Source organism: Lissotriton helveticus, chromosome 3_1 (assembly GCF_964261635.1).
Source record: "Lissotriton helveticus chromosome 3_1, aLisHel1.1, whole genome shotgun sequence".
Lineage (NCBI taxonomy): Eukaryota > Metazoa > Chordata > Amphibia > Caudata > Salamandridae > Lissotriton > Lissotriton helveticus.
The window spans coordinates 1,525,763,246-1,525,783,430 of record NC_136061.1 but is presented as its reverse complement, the minus strand read 5'-3'; positions in this window follow the sequence as shown (position 1 = coordinate 1,525,783,430).

Sequence of the window (20,185 nt, the reverse complement as noted above, 5' to 3'; positions counted from 1 at the left end):
ACATACAGGTCAGACACTCCCTGCAAGCCAACATCCCCCAGGGGACCTCACCCCCAGACTCCTGCCCCCTGGAAGACAGACTACTTGATGGCCATCTTCCCGAACATGCCATATCACTAACATATAAAAAAATTATTAATAACTCCCCAGATTTGTTGCAAACACTTAAAGAGAAGTGGGAGACTGATGGGTTAGAAATAGACATAGAGGAGTTGAGGTGTGCGCTAGCGTCCCCTAAGGAGGTAGCCATATCAGCCAGACCTAGGCTGATTCAGCTTAATATTCTCCACCGAGGTTACATCTCAAGGACTAGGTTGCAATTGATGGGCCGCAGTGTGGATGGGCTACGCAGGAGGGGATGTGGAGAGGTGGGGACATTCTTCCACATACTATGGGAGTACCACATGCTCCAACTTTATTGGAAGCAGATACATAGATGCATGCAAGAGGTGTGGGAAGTGGAGCTTCTTGTTGAGGCAAAGAGGTGCCTACTGAATATCTGGGAACCCACGGACCTTCCACCCCGAGGAAGGATCTGGGCCATGCTGGGATTCGCCATTGCAAAGAGGAACATCGCTAGGCTGTGGGGGGCAGTGGGACCTCCGAAACTGGGTTCATTGATAACGGACATGGACTGGTGCATGCTCCAGGAGAAGACAGTTTATGTAGCCAGGGGGTGCCCCCGGAAATGGAATGAGGTATGGTCAAAATGGAACGATTACAGGGGTCATGTATGCGAACCCCCCAGATTACCCCGGTTGACGAACCACTCGCATTGTTGAATGTTTAATGTTTAGCTGCAATGAATATTTTAGACTGTATGCGACCTGTATGCTTCGACCTTCCTAAGGTACAACTGGGAATATGGTCTGCTCTGATTGTGACAACCACCACTGTTCTCTGAACTGTTAATAAAAAGAATTTTAAAAAAAAGAAAAAGCTTTAAATATGCACAATGGTAGCCTTCGGTCTTGTAATGAAATGACGATTCTCCAATAACCATACAGAGAGAATATTGATTTCATTAAAGACAATGGAGGCTAACATTATCCCACCCACCGCATCTGGTGGAATAAACTTTAGTTAAGCTCAAGTTTATGAATTTTAAATATTTAATATTAAATTGTATTTCTATACAGCTTTTTTGGGATTCCCTATAAGCTTATAAATTCGATGAATTCAGAATAACGAAAGTGATCCTTTTTTCTTACTGACACTTCATCTTTGTGAGAAACGCGTCATCATCTATACATTTTAAGTGGAAGTCATTTTAAAGAATTTATGATTCTTTCTGTATGGTAATTTAAGAATCATCATTCTTAGCCAGTCAGCTGCCTCCACTTACGTTGACGCTGCAGACCCAAATGAAATATTGGACCTAGCTGAAGAAGTGCTAAACAGGGACCAAGTCTTTCTACAAGGATGCCCCACACAGCAACCCAAGGGTCACAGTAATCTAGAGAGCTCCCAAACCAATAGGGTAAATCAAGGTACTTTCCGCTACTTAACTGTCTTTGGGAGCTAGTGAACCAGGCAGTTTGTGAACAAGACAATACCCAACTGTTATCCCCATGCTGATCCTATGCCAATTCACAACCCAACATCAGATGGATACCAGCTGTTGTCTAAACCACAAAAAAAGCTGTTTTTGTCCTCCAAGGACCCAAGGAAAACTGTCTTTTGGCCACTTCTTCTGGATTAACTGCACCCAACTCTCTCACACTCCAGAAATCTGCCCTTGCAAGTTGTCTCACTCCCAGCTCTCCAACCTTGCACCTCTTCACACAGCAGAAACATCATCCATCCATGAAGAACACATCAAACACAGACTCCTTCTTCCTAGCCTCCTGCAATGAAAAGGCCTAGGTGCCTGGGGAATAAACAGAGTTAGGATCTACTACAACCTACCAATTTCAGTGAAACCCATTTGGTCACACTGTAAAGCTCAGAGTCGAATGATGGGATTATGTATGAGTTTAATATAAATTCAAAGCCAAGCTGATATTAATCAGTCACAGAAACATAGTATAAAAATACAGAATCACTAATGGATATCCAAAGCAACGGATAAAATTGATCCTCAATAACTGAAAGCAAATGAAGAATTCGGTAGCTACTACACAAAGAATAAGAAACAAAGTCTAACAAAAATTAATGTGTGTCCTCATGTAACGTAACTGGTGCTATGTAAAGTACTCTGACACCCAATTCGGATCAAGTTTGCGCTATATGAAACTCTGCAAAAAAAAAAAAAGCTTGGTGCCTAGATTGAAAGTTTCGATCCGCTTGCCTGTACATGAGTTTGTCTAAGGAGACCCACTAAACTCAATTCTAGCTGGCAAGCAAACACACTCTATTAATCAGGGAACCAGAGAAAGGTGGTGTCAGCATAGCATAACATCTGTAGAAGGTTCAAAGGTAAAGTATATCCTATAGCATAAACCCACACAACAGAGATGTTCCAAAGAGGTCTATACCTCTTAGAGTCTAAAGAAATCTGAACAAAGCCAAAGTGCAATCCCCATTTATACCCTCCAAAATAACCTTCAAGAATGTCAGGTCCCATGTCCAATTAAGTCTCATATCAAACAACAGACTTGGCAGCTACACTAGAGATTTATTTGCTTTGTTCTACGCATTAAAACATCTTTGAATTCCTCCCAATTGCATATTCCTCTAGGACAGTAGTTCTACCTTGCTTCTTTAAGCCTTCTTATCTTTGCCAAGAGATACTCCTGTTAAACCTCACTATCTCTTTCACACAATGTGCCTTTCTTTTACCATGAGATCATTCATCTGCAGAGGAGAGAAAAACATTGCATCCATGCAAGCATTCACGTTAAAATTATACATTGTGAAATCCAAAAACTTAAGGCCTTTGGTCAATTTTAGTACAGCAAGCATTTCAATTACATATCTTAAATACATGAATGAATATATATATATATATAGTTACAATATAGGTGTAGAGCACTATCAGAATGGGTACATTTCAGTGATGAAATAAATGGAGAGCAATGGAGAGTTTATTTAAAGAAATGCGTAAACATGTGCGAAACACAATGTTATTCAAACCACACAGATATAGAAATATATGAGAACTGCAACTGGTTGTTACTGGTAAAGAAAATGTTAATATACACACCTATATAGATGTCAAGATTATCTAGTAGATACACTTTCTGTAACTGTTCAAGGGCACTACATTACGTAAGATTACATCACACGAGTACATCAGGCCATACATACACATATTCGTATGGAGCCAAAGGGTAGAGTCAAAATTACGCTACTCCACCATGCATCGGTATACTGGAATGAAGGTGGGAAACAGACTAGGAAGGTGGAGGATGAAAGGGACAGATCTCTCTCTGACCACTCACATTCCACCCCTGTGCAAGAGAGAGGGCGAGGAAGCATCCTGGAAAAGGGAGCGTGTGTAGAAAGTATGCAAAGTACAGTGGAATGAACCTTACAGGCCGAAGTGAGAGGGAAAGAGGGTGAGATGCAGAAGAGATTTAAATGGTGGGAGGTAGGATCAAAAGCTGTGGCAGTATATGTCCTGTAATACATAGAGGTGTCCCGATGGTATGGACCAGGGCGAGTGCAGTGACCGCTGGGAGGACAGACAGTGCGTTTTTTTCATTGCTTTGCAGACGCTTCTCGGTGAGATGAGGGAAAAATATTTTTTATTTTAAATACATAGAGGTGGATCATTATATTATATGCAGGGCCACTGAGATTATGCGAATCTGTGCCAGTGGCATTTTCTGATTGGATATGGAGTTGCATTTGCCACATAATCTATCATCTGCTGCACAATCTTCGGATTAGAAGAAAAAAAATGTTTCTATCTCAAAAGAATCAAAAGGTACTAACATTGTATGACCTGTGTTCAGCACAGTGAAAGAATCTATAGAAAGGTTGACTTCTCATCTTTCAGTTCCTTTTTGCAGTATTTGGGTGTTAATCTGGTACTAATGAGGTGACACCACGTGCCTAAAATAAAAATAAAAAGAATATGTTGGTCTGTAATGCAACTGGTGCACATGTAAAGGACTCTGAAACCTCAGGATCCAGTTTGCGCTATATAACACTGCACAACAACAAAAAAGTAATACTATCACTGAATATACCACATTAGGCCACATAAATAGATTTTTCTTGCCACATAATTTACACACCCAGGCCATATTATTTGATCTTCCCCTGCTGCATAATTCTGCTTGTTTCTGGTCCAGGGAGAACCTGGCTTGGCAGTTCGGGCTGGACTGTTCCCATGAGGCACAGGGTCAAGACTGATTTGCTTATGGCCAGATCTAAACTGGGGTGGCATCATGAGCAAAAGAATGATGGATTTAACTCAGATCTCTTGACTGGGGGTGAAGGTTTTGATTTGTTCTGCATTCCTCTCATCAATTGTGTGTCTTTTGCATAATTCCAATGGTCCTGATTATATCTTGAAATGCATAGCGCTGGGTCAATCACAACTATCCGAACGTTATGTTGCTTCAGGGATAAAAAGGGGGTTGACTTGGAATCGGGCAGGTTATATCAAAGTACACCTAAATGGCTGGAGAAGCAAAAGCGGCAGTGGTACAAAAGTAGTGTGGTTGTGGTGTTCGGTTTTGAGCAGAGATATGTGTGGTTCATCGACCTGTGGTGGCCTAGATTTGTAATGAAGACTCAGGATTTGTGCACAGGAGACTAAACCGCACGGGTTTTAATGCCGAGCGGGATCTGTGGTTGATATCGGAGTGTTTGGCCTGTTTTGACCTTTGTTCTGTAAGAACCTTTTTGTGAAACGTTTGAAGCCTGGCGAAGACGCAGAGGCAATGACACTCGTTTGTTTTGATTTTTGTACCGCAAAACACTTCCAGCAGCTTCCCTGCCAGGCTCCTGAAGAGGGCGCTCCAACACAATTTATTGAAGAACAACGCTAAATTTAAGCACATTACTTACTGGAGTGCCTCGGGAGTGTCGGCAAACAATGCACTGCTCATTGTTGTGAACTGTTCCTTCATCTGTGACAGAAAAGAAGACTGTATTCGCCACCCAGTCTTTGAGGACAAAAATGTTTGCTGCCTGCTCTTTTCAGCTTCCTTTCCATACGTCCATGATGTGTGTGCGCTTCAATGGTCTGGGGCTGCGAAGGCGGTGGAGAGAGCGGAGCAGTGCGGCACCGCGCGTGGGCGTCACATCCATAGAGATGGTGAGATGCAGAAGACCGAGGCGAGGTTCAAATCTGCAGACGGCCACTAGGCTGTCTGTCCTACCTCTTTCGCATTTAGGAGAAGATATTGGATTGCCCAATTAAGGGGCGTATGTACAAGCCCCTATCGCCAATACAACGTCACCTATAGTGACGTTGTGTGGCGTTAGAGGCTGCACCTTATGTACAAGGCAGCGTTAAGACACTTAACGTGGTTTAAGGCTGTCTTGTACATATGGGCCCCTTTCATGCTATGGTTAGCCCAAAAGGGGTGGGCAGTGGGTGTTGCAGTGGGAGTTCCACCGCAATACCCATTGATTTTGATGTTGCCCCCTATGTACAAGGGTGGCATACATAGGAGGCAGCGCCAAAATTAAGACCATGTAAATCCTGGTCTTAAGATGGCGAAACAAGGAGAAATGCATTATTTCTCCTCGTTTTTGCTTTTTCAGCAAAATGCCATTGTTTGTTTATGTGTAGGAAGGTGTCCCTTCCTGCACATAAACAAACTTTCAAAAAAATGCCATTTTGTCACTTTCATGTGTGCAGCATGAAGCTGCATGCATGAAAGTGACAGGATGGCATTTCTAGGATTGTTTATGTGCAGGAAGGGGCACCATTATACACATAATCAATCTTCCCCTGTATGAGGACACCCTTGCACTCTGGAGCAAGGGTGCCTGCGGTGGCGTTAAGTTGCTAAACTTAGCGCCATCGCAGGGAGAAATGCAAAGCTGCACCAGATTCTTGTAAATATGGTGCAGCCCTGTGTTTCTGAAGTGGCGGAGAGAGGCTTTAAGCTAAGGAGCATCCCTCCTCCACTTCCTTGTACATATCCCCCTAAGTGTCTAGAAGGCAATGTTTAGCGCAGCTGGGGTGTCCATCGTAGGTCAAGAACGGCAAGGTCTATATGCAGGTTTCAGTATGTGGTGGCGTTAGGGGCTGCACATTATGTAAGTGAATGGGTACATTTAGCTAATGTGCACGCCTGGCATGGGCCCAGGACTTTCAGCTCTACAATGGACAACCCCATGCTGGATATATTCTTATCCTCACCTGTTTTATGTTGTAATAAATACAGTATCAGTGATTATTGTTGGACCTGGCCTCGAGGCGTGGTTCTCCCCGACCCTCAGCGCCCCGACAGTTACCCCCGCGCAGCTAAAACCGCCGGTCGTCAAGTCCCCTGTCCGCCCCACTCCCTACATGACCCTACCAAACGGACGACCATCCCCGCATCCCGCCATCTATCCTCCCGGTACCGGACGCCCAGAACCCGCATCACCCCAGAGGGCTCCTGGTAGCCATCACCCTTCCCTACAGATCCCTGACTCCATGGGCCCCTGCATGACCCCGGCCCCAGTGAAACCTAGGCTCCAGACGCACCATGCCCGGCTGGGGGGTAGAGGGCTTCCTCTGAGTGAGATAGGGCAGAGTAGTTTCGATCACACCTCCGGCCTCACCCTGGAGACTGGTTTCCATCACACCTCTGGCCTTCCCTTGAGGACTGGTTTCGATGGCACCTACGGCCTCCCCGAGCGCTGGCTCCAGGCCCTGCTGTGTGTCTGGAAACCCCCGGACTCATCTTCAAAGGATCAAAGGGCTGACCGGCAGGAAACCCCGACAATCAGCCCTGAGGCATCAGATACCTGCCTGCGAGGGCCCGGACTTCAAAGGGAAAAAGGTCTATAAGAAGGTCCGCTCTGGAACTAACGGGCAGTTGAATCCTGGACGAAGAGAGCCCTGCTGACCTGGTCGCGGCTCAACCAGTTCGAAGAAGAACGCTACCCGAACTTGGTAACCTGTGCTTGAGTCCTGCTGACGAGGTCGCGGCTCCTTGAACCATCTTTGCCTGAGCCCTGCTGACGATGTCGCGGCTCCTTGAACCATCTTTGCCTGAGCCCTGCTGACGAGGTTGCGGCTCCTTGAACCATCTTTGCCTGAGCCCTGCTGACGAGGTCGTGGCTCCCTGTAACCATCTTTGCTTGAGCCATGCTGACGAGGTCGCGGCTCCCTGTAACCATCTTTGCTGGAGCCCTGCTGACGAGGTCGCGGCTCCCCAAGAACTAAAGGACACTCCGCTCATTACTGCTCGGGCCCTGCTGACCTGGTCGCGGCTCGAGGGTACTCTGGTCCGGCAGGACCGCCGGCACTACTGAAACAACGTGGCTCGAGGAGGGTGAGTGGAACACCCAGTACCATCAACATCTACAGCAGACCCGTATCCCCCCGGCTCGAGGATTGAGAGCTGTGCGCCGGATACGCTGGTACTGGCCCCCATACTGTGACTATCCTGCTTTTTACCCCCCCTATGATCAAGAACTTACGAACCCTTTAACTGAATGTAAATATACAACCTTTTAACCTGCAAGAATGTAATAACTGCTGCTTGATAAAGAACTTGTTATTCAGTACCCAATTGTGTGGTGTCCATTTATAACGCGGTGGAATCTCTGCGCTTACGATCTCGAATGTGAAGTTCCCTTCTGTGAGGGTCTCACGCCTGTGCTCGGCAGCGCTCCTGGCAGAGGTGGATCCCGGGGTGGTCCAGAGAGCGTCCTTTGTCCCCCCTGAGATCACCCCTTCCAACATTGGTGGCAAGCGACGGGATCCGAGCCGACATTTAGAGATCGTACAGTGAGAAGCGTACACACTACCCAACATAGACCCAAAACAGACAGAAGGAAGAACCACCATGAGTCCCACTGGAACCAATGCAAATCCAAAATTCCAAGAGGACCGTTTGGAAGAGTACACTCATAGGGAACTAAAGCAGTTCTGTAAAGACTTTAAAATCGCTACCACTGGTTTAAGCACCAAGGAGGATTTCCAAGAAGCCCTGAAAGCCTGGGTAGAGTCCGGGGCCCCCCCTCCCCCAAACAGAAAGGAACAGCATGGAGGAGGGGCCGCAGAACGAACCCAGCGTCACAGAGGGAGAGAGAACCGACCCCCCCGCATGGCGCAGCGCATCCGAGGAGGGCCTATCCCCAGAGGAGCTGACGGACCGAGAGAGAAGTAGGGTCCACGAGATGGAGCTAGCTAAGCTCAAAATCGAAGGAGAGCTCAAATTAGCAGAAAAGAAATTGGCTGTGGAACAATTGCGACTGCAAGGAGAACTATAGGTGAAGAAACTACAGAGAGAACATGAAGGAAAGAAACTTCAATTGGAACACGAACGCAGCCTGAAAGAGATCGAGCTCAAAGCGAGGAGCGAGGAAACCGGGCCCCCGGGCAACCGAGGGACCTCTCCCCCGGTGGAGGCTAAAGTACACATCCCCAAGGATGTGGTGAAAGAATACTACAAAAACGATGACATTCAGCAATGGTTTAAAGCCTATGAAGTAGCTATGACCTCCCACCAAGTCCCACAAAAGGATTGGGGGTCTGGGTTGTGGGGACGGTTCCTAAGCGAGGGGAGAGACACCCTGCAGGACCTGCCCTCCACCGTACTGAACTAGTATAGCCACATGAAGGAGGCCCTCCTAGCCAGATATGGGCTCACCCCCGAGATGTACAGGCAGCGGTTCCGAGACTGTAAAAAGATCCCTGGCACCACGTGGGTGGAGTATGTTAACTTCTACAGCCGGGCCTTGGAAGGGTGGATCAAGGACAGCAAGGTCACCACATTTGAAGAGTTGTTCGACTTGATAGCCTGGGAGCACTTGTCCACGAACTGTTTTGTAGAACTACGCCAGCATCTCCTTGACAGCAAGCTGACAGACCCTCGAAAGCTCACCGTCGAAGCAGATCGCTGGGTGAACACCGGGGTCCCCAAGGGCCCGATGGGGGACTATGCCCGAAATGGTCAGGGACCTCCCCGTCAGAGAGGGGGAGGAGGCCAAGGTAGACAGCGAGAGTCCAAGTCAGGACCCCCGCGTAGCCCCCAAGGATACAGCCCCAAAATGTCCCATCTCCCTCCATGTCCAGCGTAGGGCCCCCCCAGGGTAGACAAGGGCCAAGATCCAGTATAGCGTGTTACAAATGCCAACAGCCAGGCTACCACGCCAGTGACCCCCAGTGTCCCATGAACAAAAGACCCGCCGCTGCGGGCCCCCCAGCCCGCCAGATAGCCACTGTTGCCCTGGCAGAGGAGGCTGATGATACAGAGGAGTGGGAGCCTGCAGCCATGTCCCTGGTCTCCCTAGGAGATAAGGAAATGATTCCTGGAGCCGACCAACACTAAGAAATACCGGCAGTGGGTGACGGTCAATGGACGCCACATCAGGGCCCTTCGCGACACGGGAGCAAGTGTTACGGCTGTTCGCTGTCACCTGGTCACCGAAGAACAAATCATACCGCACCTCTTTTGCCCTGTTATTTCGGCAGACAATTTGAAGAGCATCTGCAAGATGGCTCAAATTCCCTTAGAGTGGGGGGGAGTCTCCGGTACCCTGTGGGTAGCCGTCCGACCCGCCATGCCGGTGGATTGTCTACTGGGCAATGATCAGGAGAGCTCCCTGTGGGCACAGGTAGAGCGGAAGGCTCACCTAAAGATGCTGGGCCTACCCGAATGGGTATGCGCCACCACTCGATCCATGACCGCCAGACTACCCACCCCCGGGGGGTGGGGCCAGAGAATATGGACCAGACCTCAGATGACGGGGACGGGGGCGAGTTACCAGAACCCCTGGTCTCCCCGCAGGAGAAGAAATCGACCTCGACTCAGGCCTCCTAGGCCCGACCGCCGAACAAATCACCGAGTTAGGTGATCTACCTGAGTTGGCCCAGTGGCGCCACAAGGGTGGGCCTTCACTGGAGGAGTTCATAGGAGCAAGCCACCTGCCACTCCCTCGTCAGCCCACGGCAGCAGGCCACTGCCCAGGCCACTGGTGACCAGTCCGGATCCCATTGGGTCTACTGGGAAAATGGCCTTTTGTACAGCGAGCAAAAGTCTGCGGAACTAGGGTCAGCCCGGGTGCTGGTGGTACCCCTATGATTCCGAGACTTCCTCCTAAACCTGGCCCATGACGTGCCCCTGGCGGGACACCTGGGGCAGGATAAGACCTATCACCGACTGGTCACCCATTTCTATTGGCCCCGAATGCGCGCAGACGTAGAGCACCACTGCAAGTCCTGCCCCATGTGCCAGGCCAGTGGGAAGAGCGGGGGGAAGGGCAAGGCTCCCCTCCAACCCTTCCCCGTAGTCAGTACCCCCTTTGAACGAGTGGGAATCGACATTGTGGGACCCCTGGATCCCCGGACTGCCCTGAGCCATCGATTCATCCTCGTCCTGGTGGACCATGCCACCAGGTACCCCGAGGCCATTTCCCTCCGAACGGTGACTGCCCCCGTAGTGGGGCGGGCCCTGATGGGGATATTCTCCCGGGTGGGATTCCCGTGAGAGGTCGTGAGTGACCGAGGAACGAACTTCATCTCGAAATATATGAAGTCCTTGTGGCAACAATGTGGGGTGACGTACAAGTTCACCACTCCGTACCACCCCAGGTAATGGCCTGGTTGAGCGATTCAACCGGACCCTTAAGGGAATGATCATGGGCCTTGAAGAGCCCCTGAGGCGCAAGTGGGACATCCTCCTACCCTGCCTCCTGTTCCCCTACCGGGAAGTCCCCCAGAAGCCCTTGGGGTTCAGCCCTTTCGAGCTGCTCTACGGACACCCCGTCCGGGGACCCCTCAGCCTGGTCAAGGAGGGATGGGAGGCGGCGCCCCGGGACCCTCCCCCCGATGTGTTTCGATATATCATGACCCTCTGAAATCAGACTCGAAAATTCAGGGAACTCGCGGAGGCGAACCTAGAGGCAAGCCAAGAGGAAATGAAACGTTGGTATGACCAGAATGCCAATCTGGTCGAGTTTCAACCGGGCCAGCAGGTGTGGGTGATGGCCCCGGTGGAGCCATGCGCCCTCCAGGACAAATGGACCGGGCCCTTCAAGGTGGTGGAGCGCAAGAGCCAAGTCACCTACCTAGTAGATGTGCAATCCCCAAGGAACTCTTTGAGGGTCCTCCACGTGAACCGCCTCAAGCCCCACTTCGTGCGGTCTGAGTTGAGTTTACTCCTAGCCACCGACGATGGAGTGGAAGAGGACACGGAGCCTCTACCCGATCTCCTGTGTGCTAAGGAAAAAGATGGCTCCGTAGAAGGAGTGAGTCTCTCCTCCTGCCTCACCCCAGAAAAACGCGAGGACTGTCGCCGACTATTGGGACAAATCTCCGACCTTTTCTCCCTCGTCCCCAGGGTCACCGATTGGTGCGTCCACGATGTGGACACTGGGGACAGGCCTCCGGTAAAGCACAGAGTCTACCGCGTCCTTGACAGAGTCCGGGCCTGCATTAAGGCAGAAGTCTCTAAAATGTTAGCCCTGGGAGTGGTCGAGTCCTCTGACAGTCCATGGGCCAGCCCCATGGTTCTGGTTCCGAAGGCGGCCGCTCCCGGCACCGTCCCCGAGCTGAGGTTCTGTGTAGACTACCGCGGGCTCAATGCAGTCACCCGAGCCGACGCACACCCTATTCCCCAAGCGGATGAGCTCATTGACCGCCTGGGATCTGCCCACTACCTTAGCACCTTCTACCTGACCTGCGGTTACTGGCAAATTGCACTCACGGAGAGGGCAAAGGAGAGATCCGCCTTTTCCACCCCCGATGGACACTATCACTTCAAAGTGATGCCCTTTGGAATGAAAAATGCCCCCGCCACCTTCCAGAGGCTGGTTAACCAGGTACTGGCCGGGCTAGAGGAATTCAGCGCCACCTACCTGGACGATATCGCGGTGTTCAGCTCCCACTGGACCGAACACCTGCAGCACCTCTGGGAGGTTTTGATGGCCCTGCGTCAAGCAGGCCTTACCATCAAGGCCAGTAAATGCCAAATTGGACAAGGATCGGTTGTCTACCTAGGGCACCAGGTCGGTAGCGGACGAGTAGCCCCCCTCCAACCCAAGATTGACGCAATCGTGGCCTGGAAAGCCCCCACAACCCAGACGGAAGTGAGGGCCTTCCTGGGGCTCACCGGTTACTACCGGAGATTCTTCAAGGGATATGGCAGCATAGTGGTCCCACTCACAGAATTAACCTCCAAGAAACAGCCGAAGAAGGTGCGCTGGACCCCCTCCTGCCAGGAAGCGTTCGAAGCCTTAAAGACTGCCATGTGCACTGCCTCAGTACTCCAGGTCCCCGACTACTCTCGGGAGTTTGTGGTCCAAACGGACGCCTCCGAGCATGGCATCGGGGCAGTCCTATCCCAGCTAAACGAGCAGGGCCTAGATAAGCCAGTGGCATTCATCAGCCGGAGGTTACTACCCCGAGAGCAAAGGTGGAGCACCATCGAGCGGGAGGCCTTTGCGGTGGTTTGGGCCCTGAAGAAGCTGAGGCCCTACCTGTTCGGAACTCACTTCCGGGTCCAAACCGACCATCGGCCCCCCCGGTGGTTAATGCAGATGAGAGGAGAGAACCCCAAACTGCTGCGATGGTCCATTTCCCTCCAGGGGATGGACTTCACCGTAGAACACCGCCCTGGTACTGACCACCCCAACGTGGACGGACTGTCCAGGTTTTTCCGCCTCAGTGAAGAGAACCCACATGGGGATTGGTAGTTCTCCCTGCCATTCAGCTGGGGGGGAAGCGTGTTGGACCTGGCCTCGTGGCGTGGTTCCCCCCGACCCTTAGCGCCCCAACAGTTACCCCCGCGCAGCTACAACCCCCGGTCGTCCTGTCCCCTGTCAGCCCAGCTCCCTACAAGACCATAACAAACCGACGACCATCTCCGCATCCCGCCATCTATCCTCCCGGTACCGGTTGCCCAGAACCTGCATCACCCCAGAATGCTCCCGGTAGCCATCACCCTTCCCTACAGATCCCTGACTCCATGGGCCCCTGCATGACCCCGGCCCCAGTGAAACCTAGGTTCCAGACGCGCCATGCCCAGCTGGGGGGTAGAGGGCTTCCTCTGAGTGAGATAGGGCAGAGTAGTTTCAATCACACCTCCGGCCTCCCCCTGGAGACTGGTTTCCATCACACCTCTGGCCTTCCCTTGAGGACTGGTTTCGATGGCACCTCCGGCCTCCCCGAGCGCTGGCTCCAGGCCCTGCTGGGTGTCTGGAAACCCCCGGACTCATCTTCAAAGGATCAAAGGGCCGACTGGCAGGAAACCCCGACAATCAGCCCCCGAGGCATCAGATACCCGCCTGCAAGGGCCCGGACTTCAAAGGGAAAAAGGACTATAAGAAGGCCCGCTCTGGAACTAACGGGCAGTTGAATCTTGGACGAAGAGAGCCCTGCTGACCTGGTCGCGGCTCAACCAGCTCAAAGAAGAACGCTACCCAAACTTGGTAACCTGTGCTTGAGCCCTGCTGACGAGGTCGCGGCTCCTTGAACCATCTTTGCCTGAGCCCTGCTGACGAGGTCGCGGCTCCTTGAACCATCTTTGCCTAAGCCCTGCTGACGAGGTCGCGGCTCCCTGTAACGATCTTTGCTGGAGCCCTGCTGATGAGGTCGCGGCTCCCCAAGAACTAAAGGACACTCCACTCATTACTGCTCGAGCCCTGCTGACCTGGTCGCGGCTCGAGGGTACTCTGGTCCGGCGGGACCGACGGCACTACTGAAACAACGTGGCTCGAGGAGGGTGAGTGGAACACCCAGTACCATCAACATCTACAGCAGACCCGTATCCCCCGGCTCGAGGATTGAGAGCTGTGTGTCGGATACGCTGGTACTGGCCCCCCGTACTGTGACTATCCTGCTTTTCACCCCCCCTATGATCAAGAACTTACGAACCCTTTAACTGAATGTAAATATACAACCTTTTAACCTGCAAGAACATAATAACTGCTGCTTGATAAAGAACTTGTTATTCAGTACCCAATTGTGTGGTGTCCATACATAACGCGGTGGAATCTCTGCGCGTACGATCTCGAATGTGAAGTTCCCTCCTGTGAGGGTCTCACGCCTGTGCTCGGCAGCGCTCCTGGGAGAGGTGGATCCCGGGATGGTCCAGAGAGCGTTCTCTGTCCCCCCTGAGATCGCCCCTTCTAACAATTGTTCTCAGTATAGCTCCTAGCTTTTCTCTCTTCATGCACATTCAGATGTCTTACCCCTTTGGTGTCAGCTGCCCTCAACATACAGTTCTAGCTCATTGGTGTTCAACGTAAGTCCAATATTGACAGACCTATACCAGATTTCCAGGGCACCCAATAACATAAATGGATGTGCAATAGAGCTAAATGGAGCTTCCTTACACAATCGGTATTTGTTCTGAAACACTGACAGACATTGTTGGACACCTCAGTTCTGAAGGCAGTTCTCTGCTGTATCCTCTACAGATCTGAACTTTCAAGCTCCTCACCCACACACACAAGGCACTCCACAACACCGGACCAACGTACCACAACAGACGACTCAGCTTCTACACCCCCACCCGCCAGCTCCGCTCCTCCGACCTCACCCTCGCTACTGTCCCCCGCTTTCGAAGAACAACCACAGGCGGCAGATCGTTCTCCCACCTCGCCGCCAAGACCTGGAACACTCTCCCCATCCACCTACGGCAGACCCAAGACCTGCTGACCTTCAGAAAACTCCTCAAGACCTGGCTTTTCGAGCAGTAGCAGTAGTCCCCACCCCAGCGCCTGGAGACCCTCACGGGTGAGTAGTGCGCTTTACAAATGATATGCTTGATTGATCTGGTGACACATACACACACACAAGTGCGCACACACACACACACACATGCTGTATGCCAAAGGTGAGGGGTGTGATAAACTGCTGCCATAGTGGAATGCCACAAAAGAGCACCACTGTTCCACTTCCTGCTGACAGGCTTTGGTTCAATGCTGACACTTCCTTTTGCGCTTGAATATAGTTATTTTTTTTCTTGTAAAAAGTAAAGGCGATTTCGTGGATGTTTAGTACATTACTTCATAATTTACAAATAAAACATATGCACAAAGCGCTTAAGAGCCATATATTTATATTGACAAATAAATCCCACTTCATGACTGGCTTTCTTGCTATGACCATGAAAATCAAAGTTCAGAAAATGTTTCCCATTCAATCGGGTTAAATGTGGCAGTTTTCTCTTTAATTCTCTTCCCCTGCTTTGCTCCTCCTCTCCTCTCTCAATGTGTATGATTTTCTGGCTAGACAGTGACCTCCAACCCTGCTCTTTAAGAGAAGTGGTGAGGGGAATGAGACAGGAATAGCGAGGTAAAGGGAAAAATACAGCAAGACAAGTTGAGGGAGAAGGTAATTAGGGATGAGCTACTGAGGGAGGCGAGATAGGGGCAGATGGAAAATAAAAATAAACGAGCATTGGCGTAGCCAATAGGTCTCGCTTTTGAGACCTTATAAGTGAATAGTCATGCAACACTTGATGTTGTCTTATCTAGGATATTGTGATGGATAGCTAAACATTTATAATGTCCCAAAGGCGAGACCTATTGGCTGTGCATTGGGGGGGCCTTATAAGTGTTTAGGTAGAGCTAATGGCTTTGGCAATGTTGCTAAGCTGTGCTGTAGAGAAGTGTGGCTGCTGTGCAGCATGCGGAGAAGTTGTAATTAAAAAGTGTAAGAAGCACTGAGTGATGCTGTGGTGTAGTTGAGTGATGCTGTGCTGGCCCTGAGTTATGCTGTAATGGCATTGAGTGATGCTGTGCTGGCCCTGAGTGATGCTGTGGTGGCCCTGAGTGATGCTGTCATGGTGCTGAGTGTTGCTGTAGTTGCGCTGAGTGATGCATGGTGGCGCTGAGTGGTGTTGCCGAGCCCCTGAGTGATGTTGTCGTGGTGATGAGTGATGCTGTGGCGGTGCTGAGTGATGCTGTGGTGGTGTTGATTGATGCTGTGGTATCGCATAGTGATGCTGTGGTGGTACTGAGTGATGCTGTGGTGTTTCTGAGTGATGCTGTGTGATGCAGTGGTAGCGCATAGTGATGCTGGTGTGGTACTGAGTGATGCTGTGGTGTTCCTGAGTGATGCTGTGGTGATGCTGAGTGATGCTGTGGTGAAGGTGAGTGATCCTGTGGTGGCCTGGGTGATGCTGTGGTGGTGCTGAGTGATGATGTGGTGTTGCTGATTGATGCTGTGGTGGTGCTGAGTGATGCTGTGGTGGTCCTGAGTGATGCTGTGGTGGTGCTGACTGATGCTCTGGTTGTGCTGACTGATGCCATGGTGGCATTGAGTGATCCTGTGCTGGCCCTGAGTGATACTCATAGAAAACCATTGAAATTCCTCGTTATAGTTAGTTCAGCTAACTATAACTTGCGCACCCGCAATGTACTGCTGATGACGTCACATATTACATCACTCATGACATGGTCAGTGACATCACTCATGACATCACTCAACACAATTTTCTTTTGGGATTTTTGACTTACGTTTAGGATTAGAAAGATATACATGCTGAACTGTATGTGTTTTCTTATATTTCAATTGTTTGCATTTTTAGTTACGTCAATGAGCTTTCTATGGTTAAAGAACAGTAGATTATAAGGTATGTGTGAGAATACAAAAAATATGTTTAAGGTCTTTGAGTGATATGACATACTCCAATATCTTCTTTTCTGCTTTTAGAGTAATACACTAAACGATAACTTTACTATCTTCTTGCCAGTTAAACGGAAGAGGGGATTTGTTATGGTACATGGCTCTATATAATTTGGAGTTACATTTAGCCACACATACAGAAGTTGGTAGTGTCTTCCTTTTTCCTTCTTTTCTATTTTTATGTAAGAAGACCTTTACCTAGCCTGGGTAGCCATTTGTGCCACAGCACGGTCTTTAAGGGACGTTTGGTTTGTCTCTTTCCTTCCCATCTTCCCCATTGATCTTGGTATACTTTGACATTTGTTAGGTTGCCTTGGTTGAGGGTGAAGTTGGGAGCTAGCATTGTGACTTCCCATTGCTCCTGCAGAAAATAGGTAAGGTTCTGACTCAGTAGCCGTCAAGTGGAGCCCCAGTTTAAGAACCCTCCACAGCCCCAGCTGCCCCAGTTACAGGACCCTCCACAGTCCGACCAGCAGTGGCACCACAGCCAGTTGATACAACCTCACAGCAGCCAACAGAAATTCGAGACAGTTTCCAGCAAGTGAATGTTTGTTTGAAGTTGTCAGGACTGCAGTTGCAGGTGACAACCCTGATGAAAATGGTGGAGACCTTACAGAAAACTGTGGACTGAACTGAGTATGAGATGTAGGCCCTCCCTCCAACATTCTGGCCCTCCCATGTTCTTCTGCACAGTTTTTATAGTATAGACTTTTAATATAGGTTAGGATAGGTGTTAGCATAGTGATAGGGTAAGGTAGTTTTAGTGTTTTTCTCTATTTTACTATTCATTTGTTTGTAGGTGGAGATATGGGTGTGGAGGTTGTTAAGTGGGTGGGGGTAATGTTTAGTATGTGAATGTTTAGCTAGTTTGTGTGTGGCAGTAGTTTATGATAGTCTCTGTACAATTGTATTATGGGGAGTGGGGGTTAATGTTTAACCTGTCTGTTGTGTTATATTCGTAGAGTAGGCTAAGTTGAGGTTATGTAGGTTAGGTTTAAGGTAGGATGGTATAGGTAAGTTAACATAGGTTAGTTTAGGTATAGTTGGGATAGGTATAATTAGTGTACGTTTTAGTTTTAAGATGTTAATATTGGTAGTGTGTGTAAAATAAAATCTGTTTTAAACTTTCACAACTGCTTACTTATTTCCATCTTGCCAGTTATGACATCTGCTTAGGTTGGACTAATCACATGCTGTAGAAGTTCCTGCCAGTGTTTGAATACATGTTTTATTAGTTGGAGCCCTAAGGAGTAGAACTTTCAAGTTACAGAGTCACTTAAGGATCTTCTAACCTGATTGATCACTGTTAGTAGTACTTTTGCTGTGAATGGACACACAGCCCAAAACAGGTATTAATTGAACGTAGCACTGTATGTGTACGTGATGCAACATGTATTGTATGTATGAAAGAGTCAAACCATTGTGACTAATCTAGGATGTATTTGGTGCCATACTGATGGCAGCCACTTATACACTCTCCCTAGCACAATTTTGGAGTTACATCATTGTTGGTTGCTGGCTAGTATGCATGGGACTATCACCCACCTATGCAGAAACAACCTCCAGTCTTACCATTGACTGATCGACAATTTTTACACTTCATGCATGTAACCTTGGGTGGGACTTGCTAGTTTAGTAGCAGCTCTGGATCACACAAACTATTTAGCATGCAGAGTGCATAGTTACACCTGGATGGCACAAATACATTTCACTTTAGATGTTATGTAGTGGCTTAAGAGTCTACACATCGACCATGGCCTACTTACTGTAATCATGACCAGGAATACAACATTCTAATTCTGGAAAGTAATTTTATTCACATGTCAACCAAGGAGCAAGTGGCAGTCATTGGGACAACAACCCCACCATGGTTAGAGAGCCATTGGATGTCCAGAGTCGATGGGGTATACATGTCATGGGACATGTGAAGGAGAGGAGTGTTCTAGTAAGGAAGAGGATCCAATTGGCATTAGGAAAGAAAGCCCACATACAGTCCACACATGGATGAGATCAACAAGGGGCAAGCAAATGGAGGACAGTACATGTTTAGAGGTACACCAGCATGCAGTCCACATCTTCGTCTTCTGATGTGTGGTGCCTCACGTTAGAGTGGTGTTGAAGATCCTGGAGCTGATAGAGGCACACACACATCAGGGGCTGAAGATGTGGCTCCGGTTCCAAGCAGCATTTCCCTTTGCCAACAAATAAGGCAGCAAAGAACTGAGAATGACCTGCTGCTTTGCCTATTGTAGCCATGTAGGAGTCCTGCTTCTGTTCCATGGACTTCAGGATGTTGTGGAACACCCCCAGCTGGTTTGCAAACTTGCTGGTGCAACTTCTGCAGGGCAGTTGTTCATGCTTTGGTCTCATGACACCAGCGATGTCAACCAGGGACTTGTCCAAGCCATGGAGCGGAACGTAGGTGCCTCTTACAGCCTTTGAGGTGTCCTTATTGGGACTGAGGTACCTACAAACTCCCTCTAGGATGCCCACCACAATATTCATCCCCACCCCATCTACCAGCTCCTGCTGGACTCCTAAAACACAAAGTTTGAAGACTATTTGAGAGCACTCAGAGTCCTGGGCTGGGGAGTGTTGGCAAGTAGTGTTTGGTGGAGACCCCGCAATGCTGTCGGCTCTTCCCGTGAATGGAGATGATGTTTGGATGGAATCCAGGATTTGCTGGAGGGTGTCATGGTCGAGGGTTGGCAGTCGGTCATCCTCCGTAGGATCCATTTCCAAGACATGCCGCGGGTCAGGTGTTGGTGTTTTATCCTCTGTAATGGAAAAGATGTATGTTGCTGGTGATCCATGTCAATTGCTAACGTGAGTCATGAGGTTGACAGGGCCTCATTTACATGTTTATGGCATAGGGCAGCAATGCAAGCGTTCTTACTGCCCTGCCCTGCATCAGAGAAAAGGCCACGAGTGTCCAATATCTATGAGATACTATGCATTCCTGTCCTCTTTCACCAAGCTGTGGCACAAATGTCTGCCATGCACCAATGCACCATGGTGCATGGGTACCTGTGTTGTAGGAATGAGTATTTTTGTGCAGGTCAGGGCACCTTTCTGCTCAAAAACAAGCTATGGAGGCAATTTCCTCTTCCTGCTTGTGCTGCTAAATGCAGCACACATAGGAAGAGGAACTTTGTGGAGAAATTATGTTATTTCTCCTCGTTGCACCTCCCCTACATCTTCACTGGGGAGGCGTCAGATATTGACGCAACCCCAGATTTCCAGCTAGGTGTAAATCTGGGAATGTGTCAAATGCCATGGGTGTTACCTGGGAACACCCTACATGAGGCCCATGGCACCCCCCCCCATCATGGTGTGAGACAATTCAGCCGCTTGGGCTGCGTTGCCTCTCTCCATATCTACAAGGCCAGGAAAAGCCATGCAGGGTGGCTTTACGTGGCCTCGTAGATATTGGTAAGTTTGGTGCGTGGCCGAGTCATTATAAGTGAAGTTTTGCCGGCGCACTGG